Genomic DNA, 19,561 nt, shown 5'->3' with positions numbered 1-19,561 from the left:
GAATATTTATTTTGTGATATTATGAAAAAACAAACTTCTTTATTGCATCTCATCAAAGGTAATTTTATTCTTTATCAAGGAATCTCCATTCTTTTTTTATTATTTTTTTAATGTTTATTTATTTTTGAGAGCGAGACAGAGCACAAGGAGGGAGGGGCAGAGAGAGGGGGAGACACAGAATCTGAAGCAGACTTCAGGCTCTGAGCTGTCAGTGCAGAGCCCGACACGGGGCTTGAACTCACGAACTGTGAGATCATGACCTGAGCCAAAGTCAGCCGCTTAACCAACTGAGCCACCCAGGCGCCCCAAGGAATCTCCATTCTTTTTCTAATTCAGATTTTTTTCTTTTCCCGAATAGAATCAGAGCTACGTGGAGATAGGTGATGTAAAGATTCATCTGTTGGAGTGAAACATAACACTAGTGGGAAAAAGTTGAAGATCCTTTGCATTAGAGGCAGCTAATGCCTCTCTAAGTAAATGTCAAGTGAGAACAAAATTAGGACAGAGGCCATAGCATGCTTCTGTGGTTCAGTGTTTATGTGTTTGTGCATGTGGGTTTAGTGTAAGTTAGGTTAGAGAAAGGAACTACTTTTTAAATGCAGAAGAAGGTCGTAAATACCTGAGGAAATAAAAGAAAATATTTGCTTTCTATGTATCTGTATTTATGACTTTATCATTATTAAAAGTTTCCTGGTAAATGGAAAAATTTTAAAAGATGGGATATATTCTCAAATTTTTTTAAGTATACTTTATGCAGGACATCAGACATTTGTGCAATAATAACATAGAGCTGTCTATGGTAGATGGAAAAAGCCCAAATTTACTAGAAAATATATACTAAGTGCTTTTCCAGTCATATGGATGGATTTGTGTTAAACAACTATAGTTTCTCACCTCTTGGTCTCTAACGGATACATTACATATATTTTCAAGTAGGTGGTCAAAAGGAAGGAAGGCTCTAGAAACATGTGACCCAAAGATCAACAGCATTACCTTGGTGAGCTGAAGTAAATGAAACACATGGGTACCTCTTTGGAGAAAGTCATAGAAGAATGTATGCAAATATAGTGAGACATTCTCCAAAAAAGAAATGTCTTCTGGGAAGGCATTATTCTTTTCCAATATAGGATATTGGGTCCCCTTGTTCTCTTTTCTTCTTTCAATTTCTGTATTTTGCAATTACAATAAAAAGATTAGCCATGACAGATAGGAGTTCTTTTTAATAAGAATAATGTATATTATTATAAAATCACACAACCTAATCATACGATAGCAGATTTTTGAAAAAAGAACAGTACTTTTTCGATCAAGTTAAAATATTTCTTAATTAAAATATGTTTGTGATAAATACCCTTTTCTGTTCATGTATAAGTACCCAATCCTGGTTGATCTTATATTTATTGCTAGTAGTAAAACTTTATGTATATTTGTGAGGAATTCTTAATGCTGGCAAGGCTTTGCAAAAGAATGCATTAGCGTTTAAAAGGGACAGCAAGGCTGACCTTGGGAAGCCACTGAAAAATGTTTCACAAAACCAAACAGGAGCCCAAAAAAGCATTTGAAAGGTAGAGAATGAGTGATGAAAAAATAGGGAAAGAAAGTAAGGTGAAAATAGGGAAGGATTTGGGGGAGAGCCTATTAGTAGAAACAAATTAAAATAAATCATTAGGCACCCAGGGTGATTATAAAGAAATGAGATAAATGTTCCTGTGTGGCTTATGGAAATGTCTTCTTACTTCAGAATCACACCATGCCCTTAAATCTGCTCACATTTGCCTCATGCTGATCCCCATAGCAACGAATTTTCCATTAAGCAAACTTTGAAAATATGAAAGTCTTAATTTATGAACTTCTCAAGGCTGAAAATGGGGTCCTTCATAATTACATATCCAGTCTTTAACACAGTATGTGGCACATTGGGGACATTCAGTAAATATGTAGTGAACAAATATGTTAATAAAAAGAATTCTATTTTAAATAAAAATTTAAATATAATGGAATTATAATTACACTTAAAACTTAATATTTATAAATTCTCTCAAGTTTCCATTTTCTCCCAAGTTTGAACTAATTTAATTCACATGGTTAATTTATCTTTGAAGCTATTTATTAAAGATAAGCAGATTTTAATTAGTTTTTCAGGAAATATAAATAAAATATTTTCAATAATTACTGAGCTGTATTCTTTCTTCTAACATGATATATTGGGGCAAAAAGGCCTTGACTCTGAATTCCTATTTCTGGGTTTAAATTCCTGATCTGTGTCTGCCTGGGCAAGTCATTCAACATTTCTGAACCGTCACATGGGTACAGAATAACCTATAATTTTATTATTGTTAGGATTAAATGAGATAATGGGTGAGACGATATATAAATATCAATTCTTCTCTTCCTTCCCTTCTGAATTTTGAGAGGATTGACTGACTGATAGGCAAGAACTGACTTCATAAATATTCTGAACAAGAATTAGTTTGTATTTAGTTGAAAGCTACTATATTTCTCCATTTCTTCTCTGATGATGTATCAGTAATGTTTTCTCCTCAGTATATCTCCATTGATCAAATTTCTGTGAGTATTCTTTTTAAATTCAAATGCCTGCTTATTTGCTGAACATAAATTTATCTAGTGGAAAACAGTATTTCAGGTTTATATTCCTGTGGAAATGTATTCAAATAGTTTTCTGGAACTAAAAAGCTAAAGTTGTGAAAGCCAGATGTTATAATATATTGTCTCTCCTTGTCATTACCTATTTGCCCTTCAGTGCCCAACCCAAATACATCTTTTTCCACAAAGAAGCCCTCATCTCCCTGGACAAGAATTCTTTGTTTCCTCAACTCCTTGATTTCCCATTCAGTTTGTTTTCAGCCATATGTGGTGATATTTTTTATTTAATAAACACAGATATATTAAAGGCCAACAATGAGTCAGGCTGGGAATATAAAGACAAATGAAACAGAGGAGACAGATGTGTAACCATTCTATAATGTGATATTTACAATGAAGATACATTTATTTTAGCTCTTCCTTGTAATTAACTACCTTATCTTCACTACATGTACAGAGGATTGCATAAAACTTTGCTACATATAATTTTCTGTTATATTTTACAATGAAAAAAAAAACACACAACAGAATTTTACATGTTATAAACAATACCCCTTAGAATATAATATTCTTATGATTACATTTCTTTCTGAATCAGATTTGTTTACAAGCTAGCAGTTGTATAGAATCAAGACCAAATTTTTAGTCTTAGAACTTAATCTTACCAAGGTCAAAAGTAAAATGCTCAAAAACACATTAGATGGTCATCAACCTTGATTCTGTTCTTTTCAAATGCCATTAATTATTCTGTTACTCATCCTCTCTGTTCATCTAGAATGAGTTCTCAAATTCAAAATTGAAACCAGTATTATACTGCATGCACTGTATTCTAGCAGAGTCTTTCATTTGCCCTAACAGACTTTGAGAATCATTTAAAATTCTATAAATTAGTTAGCCACTAACCCCCTCCCCATTCTAGCCTGAATCTCAGTATAATACATTTAAAAGTGAAATGCAACAGATTAGTGTACATTGTATCCCTTGTTCAAAAGTAGACTCTTTACTGTATGATTATTCACTTCTACCGGTGCTTTTTGTAAACACAAAATGCATCCCTCTCATGTTCATCACTTCCAAAGTCATAATGAACATAGAGCAACTATTAGTAGCTATTGGTAATGAAGGATCCATTAGTTCCTTGGTCATGCTTGTCTGACGTACTTAATTTAAAATGCCTAACTATGTAAATAATGCACTATCTTCATGCAGTGTAGCTTTTTAAAAGTCCATTTTAAAAATACACTACCTTAACTCATTATACTCCAGGTCTGGTTCTGCTCTAATAGCAACAAATAAGTGGCCATTAAATCTTCCTTTTGGGTGAGTTGCCATTTAACTCTCCTTATTTTCTTTAATAATTAAAAAATGGTAATGTCACTATTAAATGATGCAATTAAGATAAACAGAGAAAGACACTAGGGATATTAGAAACAAAATTGGAATTAACATTAAGGGACACAACTGGCAGTGTTGCACATTTTCTCTGGAACTTGTTTAATAATAAATGTGTTCAAGTAGCATCATCTTAGGCAAAGTCCAGTTGTAAATTTACTGAGATCAGCCACCTTGCAAAAGAGTAAATGGAAATCTGACTAAAGAATTTATAGATTACTTAAACACAGACCTTAATATTTTGTCACCAGCTTTTAAGTGAAATTCACAAAGTAAGTTGCAACCATTCTAGGTTATTAGAAGACATTGATTATTGATTTGCTCAAGGAGAAGATTTGCTGGCAAATCTTCAACATTTGCAATATCTGTATCAATATTAGGGAAGGAAGAAAATAGAATTTTCTTTTCTTCACAAAGTTAGAGATGAATACTCACTGATAAGCTACTTTTGATGCAAAAAGCCTTGCTTACTAGGCATGAAATAATCTTAAGAAAGTTACCTGTGGGTATATTTGTTACCACAATAACACTTTCCTTTTTAATAGACTGGCAGAGACCTGTTGGCGCTTCTAAAATCTACACTCGTCCAAAACAAAACAAAACCATTACTTTTTGCCTTATTTAAATATATAACTATTGTTGCTACTATAATTTTGATTGCTACAGACCAAATAAATCCCAAAACTATCATTAACAAATTTAATCGTGTATGTATGTGTGTGGGGGTTGTTTTAGTACATGAGCATCAGCCTCTGTAGGATTTGTGACATTTTTACAACAGTTGTTACGTTATTACACAAGGCTAAGGAAGGAAGAAAATAAGCCTCTGCGTTGTGAAACATAGTTACAGAAATATTTAACACATGGAAACTAACTGTGGCATAAAGGATTCTTCAAATGGTTTTCAAAGTGGTGTCCATGCAGAATCTTCCCTGGCATGATCCTCTGCCACGAGTAATTAAACCTTTCTCTTCCAGCAGTAACTGGAAGAGAAACGGTCTAAACCAGAACGCTTAATTGCCAATCTGTCCCAGGAAAGGTCTGAGCCAGAAACTTAGAGAGATAAGGAAATTCTGCTCCAGGCTCCTGTTTCTCATCAGTATGTTAAGTGATGCATTCTGTTTTCAGCAGTGAATCCTGAGGAGGTTTGGAATACTGGAGAGAAGGAGGCTGTCTGATTCAGGCATCCTTTCTGCTCTTCCTGATAAACCTTACACAGGGTTGTTTTTGTCATTTACATAGAATAGCTTGAACATCAACAATGCCTACATTCAAATGTAAATAATAAGGTGTATTCCAGAGGATAGTGCAAAATGCATTTTGGTCCATTTAGTGACTTAAGTTATCTGCTGGATTGCTTCCATCCATAGTAGGGTGGATAATAGGGAATTGGCTCAACAACTTCTCTGTGCAAGGACCATCGAGTTAGGCCTTCCACCTATAAAAATAAATACCACATTTACTGAATGTGAATATTGCCTACCATAAGTCCTTTCTAAAAGTAGGTGAAGAATAATGTATAACTTTTGGAGGCACCTGGGTGGTTCAGTTGGTTAAGCATCTGACTCTTGACTGCAGCTCAGGTCATGATCTCATGGTTTGTGGATTTGAGCCCCACATCCGGCTCTGCACTAACAGTGGAGATTCTGTTTCCCTCTCTGCCCCTGCTCTGCTTGATCTCTATCCCTCTTTCAAAACAAACACAAATAAACTTTTTTAAAAAGAATAAATAATAACTCCTTGAGGTATTTAATGTCTGGGAAAAGGTAAATTAAATACTATCATTATTCAAAATTATAAGAAAAAAAAAAATTGTGGTCTCCCAAACTCTAAGAGCCACAGGCCTGCTTTAAGTAAATAGAAATTAAAGTTTTCTTTTTTTTTTTATGCTTGTTTATTTTTGAGAGAGAGAGAGTGCAAGTTGGGGAGGGGCAGAGGGAGGGAGGGGAGACACAGAATCCAAAGCAGGCTCCAGGTTTTGAGCTGTCAGCACAGAGCCTGACCCTGGGCTCAAACTCATGAACCATGAGATCATGACCTGAGTGGAAGTCAGATGCTTAACCAGCTGAGCTACCCAGGTGCCTCTAAGTTAAAGCTTTCTAAACAATAGTCTAACCACCACATCAGTCCTTAACTCCCCAAATATTTATGAAAAAATTTATAAGAAAGTAAGATAGATGTAGTGCACACCAAAAAATTCTTTACAAAGATTCTGTTCTAGAAAACACTTACAGCATATTCTCAAAAGACCATCCTTTTGTTTTAGTAGGAGCTATAAAGAGAGTTTCTATGACCAGTAAAAGCATAGCAATCCAATGCTGTATCAACACACGTAATTGTGCTTGAAGACTACCCTTCTGGGCGGGTGGGGGGGGGGATGTGGAAGGAGATTTGAACAACATTAAAAATTAATTGTAGTTTCTGATTAGTCTTCTCTCTCTCTCTCTCTCTCTCTCTCTCTCTCTGTCTATGGGTCTCTCCCTCTTTCTTAAGAATCTAAGATTATATTTGACATCTGTATTAAAAATACAGCAAAGACTAAGACATGGGGATGATTTAAGTATTTCATATGTCCGGATTAATATTTAAAAGACAAGCAGGATATTCATTAAATTAAATCTGTTACGGGAAAAATCTCCAACAGCCTGACTTCCACAATCTTATAACAGTTGTTGCTAATATCATTGACCCCACTACTTGTTTTGCAAAAGGTGGGGAACCCAAGGCTCATGGGGAAGAATCACTTTGAGTTGTTCAGTGTCACACAGCTAGATGGTAAAAGAGCCCAGCCTAGAGCACTGAGCTCTGCCAGTAAATTTTGAGGAACATCTAAAACACTGGGAAAACAAATATCTTGATCAAAAACCTACCTATTCTCTTTTGTCCTTTAGTGGTTGTTGGCCAGGTACTTTATTTTTATCCTATCTTGAGTCTCTTAATTTATGCATATGTAATTTACTGTATGTATCCTGACTTTCTGCCATATTTTTAGTTTGTCAAACTCATATACAATGAGGAACATTATACTTGGCAACTCAACAAACCTGCAAATACCCAGGGCAAAATATCAATACAAAGTGCCCTGGAATGTGAGATTTCAAAGGGTTCCAGTTGCATTTTGTTCATATTTGTATCCTAGCCTCTAGCTATAGGTGACTATCTAAATATAAGCTAAAATTAATAAAAATTAAATAGTTAAAATTCACTTTCTCAGTTACACAAGCCACACTTCAAGTGCTGCATAGTTTGGAAAAGCTCAGTAGCTCAGATGTGGCTAGGGGCGATTGGATTGGGTGGTGCAGGTACGGAATATGGCCAGCATTGAACAAAGTTCTACTGGGCAGGGACAGTGCTGGTAGAGATGAGCAATAACAGTGGAAACAATATATTAGGGAGAGATTAGAGAGGAGGAAACACAGAGGGAGACAGTTGCTAGATTGATTAGATGGATGGTAGATAAAGATGGAGGGAAGGACAGAGGGTGAAAGGAAGAAGGGGAGACAGAGGAAGGGAAGAACCAGAGAAGGGCAACAGAGATAACGAGCTGAGACTCTGAAGTATTTTAGATGTGTTCTGCTGCTGGGTAATTGTGTAAGAAGTTGGCTCAACAACACTTTTCTAAGCCTTATAAAATGAGAATCAAACCCTCAGTGCACAGCACAGAGGAGCCGTGACTTATTATAGGCACCCCCTTCACCTCAATTAATTCAGCATACCCACCGTGAGGTAGGTGCTTTGAAGCAGAGTAAAAAATAGCGGCTTTCAAATTCTTCAGGCAAAAAGGAGACAAAAACAGCGGTAACGATAATTTAGGACATGGAGCCTCTGACATTTATATTAGTGGCATAGGGATATAAAACTGGTAAAAATATCTGTATATCTGTGGTTTAAATCCATATTTATAATGTTTCCTTGAAGATTGTATACTGAGTTCCCATTGCACCCATCTTTCTGTCATTTCCCTCTTGTTTTAGAATCATATTATTATATCATCCACAGAATTAAGTCTAACGTTTTACAAGCCATTTACCAGAGCTAATATGCACCTGTTATTAAGTATCACATATTACCAATGAAGATTATGATCCTTGTCTAATGACTACATGCAGGATTCTTTTTTTTATTTCTTAGAAACATATAAAATGAAAATTTTTGAAAAAAAGCATCTATTAGTTTCAGAATCCTTTCCCAGAAATCAATAGTTCTATGAAGAATAGTCTCAGTGGTTTTTCGTCACCCCATTTAGGATGGCCTATATGTTGGGGTGGCTGCCTCTTCCCCAAGGAAGCTATAGTATCTAGAATGCAAGTTTCAAGTCATTATAGAAGCCTGTGGTAGCAGAGTGGAGTTTTCCCATCACATAGTGAAAAAGGAATATAAGCTACCTACGAGCAAATGCATTAAACAAAAGGTTTTCTTAACTACTCTCCTAAATCTGTACTGACTTTTCGCTTTGAACTTATAATTTTTTTGCTTATTTATTTATTTTGAGAGAGAGAGAGAGAGAGAGAGAGAGAGAGAGAGACGGGCAGAGACAGAGGGAGAGAGAGAATCCCAAGCAGGCTCCATGCTGTCAGCACAGAGCCCAATGTAGGGCTCAAACTCACAAACCATTAGGTCATGACCTGAGCTGAAACTGACTGAGCCACACAGGCACCCCTGAAGTTAAACATTTCAAAATTTTCATTCAAAGTATCAAATCATTCTAATGGGAAGGAGTCTTACCTTTTCTTCAGGATTGGTGGCACTCATGTGAAAATAGAGCCAATTGCAGAAAGACATTTTCCATTTAGATATGCTAGTGTACTGAAATATTTTCAAAAGTCAACAGTATGACCAACAAGGCAAATTGAACCATTTTTAGTGGGATACCATCCAGACTCAAGATCCATTTCCCCTCATAGCGAAGGGTACTCTCAATCCAAGGAAAGCTTCCAATTGATCTATTTCTGTAAGTAGGCAAAATCTATTTTAGTTTCTCTCACACATGTTTTTGTTCTGTATGAGTTGTCTGTTAGAGTTTTTTTTAATCTATTCAGTTAACAAATATTTTGCTATTCCAACTATGCTAATTCTGTGGCAGTGAATAAGAAATTATAGTTGCTGGTTCTATGGAGCTTAGAGTTTAACTGCAAACATAAAATCAAACATATAATATATAATATGTAATATAATAATATATCATACTATATATTTTATGTGTGTGTGTCATATGTATATATATGTATGTATACATATACATATATATATGTATGTATATATATATATATTTAATGAAGGAAAATTATGGCTTCCAGGAGACTATATAATGGGTGGACCTAACTAGGCTGAGAGGTCAAAGGAGCGCTCCTGAGCAAGTAGTGTTTGAATTGACTAGGTACTTCCATGTGAAAAACTAAGGAAGAACATTCTAAAAAGAGGGAAGAGCATGTGAAAAAGAGAGTCTAGAATGTTCTAGGAACTGAGAGGGCATGTGCCTGGAAGGAAAGAGATGTGCACTATGGGGCTAGAGAGGGAGGCCAAGGCTGGCAAGGAAATCGAGGAGGTGGTGGATCTGGGGAGGAGGGAGAGGAGCCCGACGTGCTGCCGTGGAGCACGGAGTCAGTGCTCCTGAGAGGCTTGGGGAGAGGAGGGCTCAAAGATGGCACGTGAAGGATGGCGTGTGCCCTTGACAAATGCAGTCTCAGTGTGGATGGATGACTGGTGAGCCATAGTGACATGGGCTGGTATCAAATGGGAGGTGGAGGAGAGGAGATGAATACTGTAATTAATGCTTTTGAAAAATTTGGCTTTGAAAAACAGAGGTAAAACAACAGTTGCAGGGAGTAGGTTAGTTTTTATTTTTAAAGATGGTAAATATTAAATTTGATTTAAATGCTGATGGAAAAGGTCCAGGAGAGAGGGGAAAGAAAATGGAGATAGAAAAACAAGAGAGGATAATCACTGGCATACAGAAATACAGGAAGAATGGAATTTTAAATAGTTATGTTTCTTTAAAGTATTATACATGTCTATCTGGAAAAACATTCTACACTGCGCTGTCCTGTGGAAAGTCTCTTTGTAGCTCTCTCTCTTTTAATATTAGTTAATTAGTTTAATTTTAATATTTAATCATTTGGCATTGAATTGTTTACTGTGCACTGTCCTGAAACTATCCATAACAGTTTTTACTAGTAATCTCTTACATTAATTTAGCATTCTCCTATTATTGATAAGTTACTAAGCCATATCAGCTAATATGACTGATAAAATTTTGATTTAATTGGCCACTTTCAAGAGTATGTATCTATTCTGAGGTAGAACCTTGCTCTTGGGACTGAAGGAGTTCATGTTACACAGCAGAGTGAATCTCTCGATCCTCTGAAGAGAGAGGGGAAATAAAGAGTAGAAACAGAGAGAGGGAAGATGGCAGCTTAATCCAATCACCAGGAGTGGTTACTGGGATCACAGAGAGATAGGGGAGGGAGCTGGGGGCAAATAGAGCCAAGGGCTCCTCTGGGTACAGTTAGAGCAAGCATTTCTCTGTGAGCTATGGGCAGACTAAAGAAACAGTCACTAAGAGCTCTGGGTGACAGTCCTGGAGAGAGCTCAACAGAGTTATTCTGATCTGTGACAAGCAAAGATGGTGTCTGATCATTTGAATGGCTCAGGAAGGTTATGCTAATCTTACAGAAACATGAAGAAGTCACGGGACCTGAATAGATAATCAGAGTCCTGTCTACCCTTGACATCAGAACATCAGATGTTCACCTTTTAATCTGGAATAGTAAAGCAAAAAAAAAAAAAAAAAAAAAAAAAAAAAAAAAAATCAATTGAATTCTTATATAACAGCAATCAATATCTAGAATGTATAATTTTAAAATATTTCATTGGCAAAAGAAGCAGGAGAAGGGCAGGAGGCGGGGAGAGGAAGAGAGGGAAGAAGAGGAGGGACAGGAGAGAGAAGAGGAGAAAAACTTAATTTCAGTCTTAATGATGGCTTGAGCCCCACCACTCAGTGGAAGAATCTGTAGAACCTGTAGGACTTTATTTGGAGTTGACATTCTCTATTGTAATTCTGCTTTTGTTTATTTTAAGATTTTCTTTTTGTTTCTCTGGAAAGGAAAGACGATGTTTGTTTTTAAACATGTAAAGTGTACAAATTTTTTTTGTTGAAATAATACTAAACATGTATACACATGCAAGTTTATTACAAACTTATTATAAAACTTTATTGAAATATATTAAAGAAGACCCAAATAGATGGAAAGCTAAAACATATCTGGGGTAGGAAAGCTGTGGCAAATATTTTGGAAATAAAGGTTGAATTTATACAGATCCTGTGACTTGGCAGTTGTATTCCTAGATATATAGGTCAGAGAAACTCTGATACACGTATACACAAAGAGACATCATCATTCTCATCATCATTATTATCAACATGGTTAACATTTACTGAGTGTTTACCATACAGTTCTTAAACATGTTGTGTGTATTAACTCACTTATTAGTTTGCACCATATGGAAAGGCTGATATTTGACTCTTTTCGGCCTACAAAAATCACAATTACTCATAATTCAAGATAATATTCTTCTCAATATTCTTATGAAGTAGACTTTATCTCCATTTTATTTATTTATTTGTTTGTTTGTTTATTTATTTGTTTGTTTATTTGGTGGGGGAGGGACAGAGAGAGAGGGAGAGAGAGAGAATCCTAACAGCACAGAACTTGACACAGAGCTTGATCTCATGACAGTGAGATCATGACCTGAGCTGAAATCAAGAGTTGGACACTTAACTGACTGAGCCACCCAGGAGCCCCTTATCTCCATTTAAAATGGGAAACTGAGGCATGGAGAGATTAAATAATTTTGCCAGGGTTGCTTAGCAATTAAATGGACTGCCATTGGTCAAATTCATGTAGCCTGACAGCGGAACCCATGTTCAAAACTGCTATGCCATCCTGCCTCTCGACTTGAAAAGAATGTTCACGCCTCAAGATAGCAACAAACCTCAGGACAGCAAAAAAGCCGAAAACAATATAATGTCCCCTAACAGAAGAACAGATAAATAACAGGCACATTCATAGACTAGAATGCTATTAAATAGCAAAAATGAATAGAGTTACTCCTATCCAATTGAGTGACAAAAAGAGGTGTTCCAGAAAAATCTATAAAGTATGATTATTTGTATGGAGGTGAAAAACATAGAAAACTGTTACATATTGTTGAGGGATAAAGATGTATGTGATACACATGGGAGTGATCAACACCAAATTACGATGGTGGTTAACACGTGGAGGGGGTGCCACCGGGGAAAGGAGGGGAGGAGATACCATTTGCATTGTGATATTTTAGTTTTAGTCAGGTGGTGGTGATGTGGGTGCTTGTGGCCTCATTCTTAAGGCAATTCTGCAGTCAGAGAAAGAGAAAGAAATACAATAAACAACTCTCGGCAAACAATATGAGGAATAAAATAAATAAGAGCACTTACTAGAGGCGTGATAAAAAAAAAGGACATTAAAATTTTCTAGGATGTAAGCAGGAGGTATGACATAATCCCATTTATGCAAATGTAGCCTACATTTGCATATATGTTCAAAAGAGGAACATGACATAGGGATGCCAAGATCTTGACAGTGGTTGTCTTAGTGTGATGAGATTTCACAGTGATTTATATATTTTTTCTTGTATTTGTGTGCAATTTTCAAGTGTTTTACAGTGGGCTTGCATGCAGTCAGAAAAATATACAGCATTCAGACAAACGATAAAAACAAGGTCTAGCCCACACTTAACTTCCCTCCTAGCTAGGCAAACGCAGTTCTCTCTTGCATTTAGGGTGAGATAGAAGCAATCAGTGTCTCCTACCAAGTCTGCTCATCACGTTCAAATTCCAGGCCTGGCAGGTCAATCTAATTAATTATTTAATGAGGCCTCTAGGATTGGTTGGGCTGGGACCCTGTCTTCTTCCAGGTTGTTCTTATGTCTTTGACATTGAAAGCCATTGTTTTTAACTAGAATGGTTGGGGAAGGGAGAAGCAGCTTTGGTAACTGAGGAAGAGAGAATTTTAACTTCCAAGTTGGGGATGTATTTTAGGAGGATGAATAGCATGGGAAATAGATTATTAGGAAGACAGCATGGGAGAAAGGATTTCATGTTCTATAGGGGGCATAATTTAGGAGGACAACAGGAGGCTCTTTCCCTGCCTCATGGAAAGGACTCTGTTCCACACATGCCCCTTGCACCGTGAGCGAGCCTTGGGTTGCCCTGGAGAGAACTGGAACTTGGCAATGCTCTTTTTCGTGAAGAGTTGACGTGAACACAGATGCAGAACTGCCTCATTGCCCAAGTAACGAAGTAGAGGATTTTTGAGAGGAAGCCATTGTCCCTATCTCTACTGGGAGTCTGGAGATTCTGTGTCACTACAAGGCTGGGATTTCATCAGCATCTGGAGTGAGCATCTTGCAGGGTCAGTGACCTTCTGGAGGAGGGCAGATGAGAGGTAAAGCTTCCCAGATGGCTTCCTGGGGAGCCGGAGCAGAAGTGCAAGTAAAGTGTCCGGGAGGCTTGGGGTCTCCTGCTGACAGACCAGGTTATGAGCAGTTGCTTAGAGAGCTCCTGAAAGTTACCAGAAGACTTGAGGAAGCTGATTTTTGGTAACAGAAAGGTGGACCATTTGTTATTACTGGCGAGTATATCTCGTCATGAATGACCAGGGTTATAAGCAGGAATATGGGTTATATTTATTTTGTGAAATCTGTAACTCTATTAAAGCATGTTATAGTGCTTTTTAGTGTTGTGGAGGATGACTTTTTAGAAAGTTGGTAGAAATTTCGAATTTGGTTTAGATTTATTTGTTTTTTAAATTGCAGAATGAGAGAGCAGTAGAGTGTGAGGGAGAGCTAAGAGAGAGACAGACAGGAAGAAGGGGAGAGGGAAAGAAAGAACTTGAGTGAGACCCAGAAGCAGTGGGGATGGAGAAGAGGGACAAGGGAAGGAGACCCGTGATAGTGATAGTCCTTCAGTCTGTTTTTATAGAGGTGAACGGCCCGTCACAATGAAAACACAGAGCTGAAACTTGAGAGCCGAACAGAGCTTTAGATTTCATAAATTCCCCAAAGCTCATTATACTGATTAGGAGACACATCTAAAGGCTTCCTTAGGGGAAGAGTATCAGAGTGAACAGATTTCTGTCGAATGTCACATGTTAACTAAAAGCTTAATACATGTATTGTTAGCATTTTCTGAATTGAGTTTCTAGCAAATTAGTAGCAAATGAATCATCCGTAATTACCCGTGTTGGATTAAAGGAGAATGTTTTCCTACTTAAAAGGTAGGCTGGGGTCAGTTTTATGGCAGCATTATTTATGTTTATGCATAAAGACACCTGGTGGCCTGAAATTTCCATTTCCATCCCATCCCTTTAATGTTTTCACAAGTTTGTACATGTTGAACAGAACTGTCTGCTTCCTGCTAAATCCATTAGAAACCGATACAAGGGTGAGAAGAAAGCATGTAAGGGAACAGGTAAGGTATTAGAATTTAAAGGAATGTAGAATAACAGACCAGACTGTGACAAACATGGGTGAAGAGAATTCTCATCTTCAGAATGGAAAAACGAAGGCACAGAAAGTTAAATCAGATACATGTTCTACTCGTTCGTAAGGCATGGCCCCAGGCGGATGTGAAATACTGTCTTATTGTAGTTCCGATTTGCATTCCTCTGATCGCTGCGGAGGTGGAGCGTGTTTTCACATGTTATGCATCAGTGGTGCTTCCTTAACTGAAAATTCCTATTCATATCTTTTCCCAATTGTTATGTAATTTGTCATTTTAAAATTTATCCGTAGGAATTCTTTATACGCTCTTCCTAGCAAACCTTTGGTTTGCAAACACATTCTTTCTACTTGAGGCTTGTCCACTTATTTTTTTTTAATGGTTTCTTTTGATGATCAGAAGTTCTTTAGGGGCACCTGGGTGGCTCAGTCACTTAAGTATCCTACTCTTGATTTCAGCTTAGGTCACGAACTCATGATTCCTGAGATTGAGCCTCACGTTGGGCCCTGTGTTGTTAGCACAGAGATTGTGCTTGGGATTCTCTCTCTTCCTCTCTCTCTCTGCTTTCCCCCCCCCCCCATAAATAAAAAATAAACTTAGAAAAAAAGAAGTTCTTTATTTTAATGTGGTAGAATTATTAATCTTTCTTTTATGGTTACTACTTTTATACTTTTTTAAAAAAACGTTCTATCTTGAAGTAGTTAAAATATTCTTTACATGGTCTTTTAAAAGTTTTGGGGTGCCTGGGTGACCCAGTTGGTTAAGCATCCAATTCTTGATTTAAGCTCAGGTTATGGTCTCATGGTTCACGGGATTGAGCCCCGTGTCAGACTCTCGCTAACAGCATGGAGCCTGCTTGGGATTCCCTCTCCCCCACTCTCCCTCTGCTCCTTTCCCTGCTTGCTCTCTCAAAATAAATAAATAAACATTTTTTAAAAAGTTTGTGATTTTGCCTATAATATTTAATTCTGTTATTTACCTTAAGGTTATACATGTAGAGGATGCGAAATCCAAATGCAATTTTCATTATCTAAATGAAAATGGATATTTTTGTGAGTTTTGAGGTTTTTGAAGCCTGGTTATAGTTTCTGATGGGAAAGACATTATTTTCTTAGGCCAACAGGACAGATTTTTTTTTTTAATTATTGAAAGTAGTTTATATCTGGAGAAGTTAAACCTGAATTTAAAACAGGATTAGTATTTATAAAAATCTGAAGCTCTTCTCCAATATTAGAAGCCAAGGGGAAGTGTACAAAGACTGAGACACATTTTATAAAGCACTTATTACCTGAGACTTATTCTTTGTATAATTCACTGAGTTATAAGAAAAGAGAATCAGTTTTTGTAAACTTAAAGAGCTTAATTCATCTGCTTTGAATTCCCTTATATCAAAATAATACAAAAACTGTTTCTATACGCTGCTAGAAGTTTTGAATCTAGTTATAGATTCTTTGAATCTACTTATAATTTTGTATAGAATTACTTTTTTAAAGCTATATTTTTTCCACAAATAAATACATTGTGAGTAACAGTCTCCTTGAAAGATTCTCTTATTTATTCATTTCTGATTTTTATGCATTCCCCCTCACAGTGAGATTGACAAGCAACTGAGCTTAAAAGGGTCAAAACATCAGGAGACTTATTTCTTGAGATGTGGGGCTCAAAATTCACTTACACGTTCAAAACTGATCCAAAGTTCTTATTTTTATTACTTACACATTTACATAAGTGAAGCTTCCTATTCCCTCCCACGGATAGAAAGCCATTCTTCCAGCCTAGTGGGCGTGGTTGGCTGACCGCAGAGTATGTCTGCCAGACTCCCTGTGCAACAAGGGTGGTAAGCAGACACGGGTGTGGACAGCGGGGCTGAGTCAGCGGTAGTGAAGGGGTCCCTGCTCAGGTGAATGTAGGGAAAAACACTGTAATTGGGAAGAGAGCTGGGCCTTCCTCCACATGGTGGACAAAGACCACTTTCTTACACGTCTGAAGGGCCAGAAGTAAAAGGCCCACAGCATGAGTGCCCAGGGCTGGGAGGACTTGAAGCTTGTCTTGAGGGAAAAGTACTCCCTCTTGTTAATAAAATGGAATCCAGTACAAATCTGGTGCTCTCTGATCCTCCGTCGGGGAGAGGAAATAAGGGGAGAGATTGAGAACAGGGCAGAAGTTCTCAGCCTCAAAACCACCTCCTCAGAACCCTGCATCTAGATCAGACTAAGTCTTTTTTCTTTGTGCCCACCTAAAGTCAACCACCATGTCCACACCCAGGGGGCATGACAACATTTGCTAGTTTATATTTGTGGCAGTTCTTCTCATGGTCACTTGTGTGGCAGACGTGGCTTTCAGTTTGTACTGTAACCATTTGCTGTATGTCTTGTTTTCTCTAGTACGTTGAATGTTCTCCAGGGACATGGTTCATGTCTCAGACATGTGTTTTTTCCACTGCACAGAAAACACTGAAGTATCTTGTGGAGAATCATGGTCCCAAATCACACTGGTCTCAAGGCCCTCCCTCCACCTGCACAGAAGTCCACAGGTAGGTCTGTGAACTAATGCATCCTAAGGGAAGTGAGGTTATGGCAAACAAAAATATGCTTCAAAATAACATCATCGTTCTAAAGAGAAAGGGTAGATCCGAGGATCTAGTTCTGATTGTTCTCTTAGTGTATGTGAAATTTACAGACAGGATGAGGCTATAGAAAAAAAAAGCCAATAAAAAATTACCAAAGCAGATGAAACTGAGGTGTACATGAACATATCTTTGTGGGGCAGAGGATGTAGGAGATTTCTGTCTGTCAGGGAGTACTAAGTGCTTTCAGTGAATGGAGGACTTCAAAGGATGCAGCACCTTTCATCCAGCACATTCAGAGTCCTGATGTTTCCGTGACTGAAGCAACCAATGGTCGGGGAGACCACCATCCCCTGAGTCAATTACCTTGAGTGGAAGGCGACCCCTTTCTTGGCACTGATATCAGATCCATGACCAGTTTCAGAGACTAACGGAACTCATGAGATGCTTTGAGTTTTCTTGTACAGAAATTACCTCAGGCATCAGAAGAAAATTACTCATGCACTTATTTGAAACATTTGTGCTTATAGCTGTGGGAAATTTTAAAGAGATCTTGGGACTGGAGATCCACAGTGGTAAAAGGAGACAAGGAGGAAACACTGCCTGCTGGATCCTAACATGTGGATGTAGCAGCTTGAGGAAAACTCGCTTTACTTGTGCAGGGTAGAGGCACAAACAATATTTGTTGACTAACAGCCAACCTTCAAAATTTTATTTCTATGGGAAACCAATTCAGAATTTTCAGAAAACCATGGAAAAACAGAGAGATATAAAGAAATGGAGAGAGTTTTATTTCTTACATTATGTTTTCTTTACCTCTTTGATTGTCCTCATCAATTTTGAATTTGGATTTTCAGAATTCAATTCATGGAAGCTCATCTTTTTCCCTTCTGACTTTATAGCTACAATTTATCCAACAAGTATGAACTTTGGGTTATGACTATATGGTTCTACCAACTATATTGCCCTGGCTGGAATAGCTAGATATGAGAACCTTTATCTTGTCTTGCATTCAGTTAAGCTTTTTCTTTGAAATACCATCATTTACTAAAGTAATGAAATAAAATAATAACAAACCTTAAATTATTTGCTATAAACAAGCAGACAGAACATAGAATAAAGTTAAACATATATCTGTATTTAAGTTAATTACATCTTTTGCAGTGAATGTGAAATGATTTCTTTCACTATTTCATCCAACTCTAGCTTTCCTTAAAAATTAAAGAAGAGTTGGGGCACCTGGGTGGCTCAGTCAGTTGGGCGTCTGACTTTGGCTCAGGTCATGATCTCGCGGTTCGTGAATTTGAGCCTGGCATCGGGCTCTGTGCTGACAGCTCAGAGCCTGGTACTTGCTTCAGATTCTGTGTCTCCCCCTCCCTTTGCCCCTCCCTTGCTTGCACTCAGTCTCTCTCTATCTCTCTCAAAAATAAACATTAACAAAAAATTTTAAAAAATTGATGAAGAGCAGTTAACTTTTTCTTACTCTACAGGCATCAACAATTCCAGAGACCTGGAATGTAGTAAAATTTCTTGAGTGCTCATGAATTTTGCCCACTCATATGAGTGAGATTTCACAGCAACTTAATGATACTTCATGGCCTTCTTAGACTTACCCAAAAGACGATTTTGATTGGTTCAACTGGCACTCCTATTTAGCTCTAGCATATTCTTTTTACCCCATTTGAGCAAAAGGACAAGAGACTGCCCCTCCCCCTTTTTATGCGTATAGCATTATTTGTCTGCTTCCTGTCATTTTAGAACAAAACTGGAAAATCAAAAAACAAAAACAAAACAAACACAAAAAACATAAAATCCTAACTATTCAAGCATGTCCCCAAATCACAGGGGACATGTTTTTTTGTTTTGTTTTATTTTGATTTTATCTATTTTTTTAATCTATTATCTATTTTTTTTTGTTTTTATCGCAATCAGCAGATTTTTATTCCTGATGCCCAAGTTACCATATCACTTACTCTAATTAAGAGCTTAGGCATTTCATATGCTCTGTTTCAATAATTAAGATTATAAAACAACCAGCCTTGGAGATTCATAACACATATTTAAGCTTGATTCTTAATGGAGCTCTGCATTTTTCTCTTCTCTGGTCACTTTCAAATTCAAATGAACAGAAGTACAGAATTGAGAGTTTCTTCTGTTATCTCATTCCGCGGTAGGACCTCACCTGATATGCCTAATTTTCTTATTTCCTTCATTGAATAGAAAGAGTGGCACAGAAAATATGAATGGCACTTTTTAAAGGTTAAATGACATCCATACAGAATTATAAGTCACAAGTAGGTGTTTGTGATGTGACTGAGATTATTTCAAGAAATGACTTTGACTTTAACATTCTATCTATTGCTAAAAAAGAAGAAAAAAAATTTTGGCTCTTTAGTTGTAGAAAAACAATTACATATGAACCACTGTTACCTCTTAAGAAAACATTTTTCTATCACAAACCA

The sequence above is a fragment of the Panthera leo genome, chromosome B1 (genome assembly GCF_018350215.1).
Source record: "Panthera leo isolate Ple1 chromosome B1, P.leo_Ple1_pat1.1, whole genome shotgun sequence".
Classification (NCBI taxonomy): domain Eukaryota; kingdom Metazoa; phylum Chordata; class Mammalia; order Carnivora; family Felidae; genus Panthera; species Panthera leo.
This window is presented reverse-complemented; position numbering follows the sequence as displayed.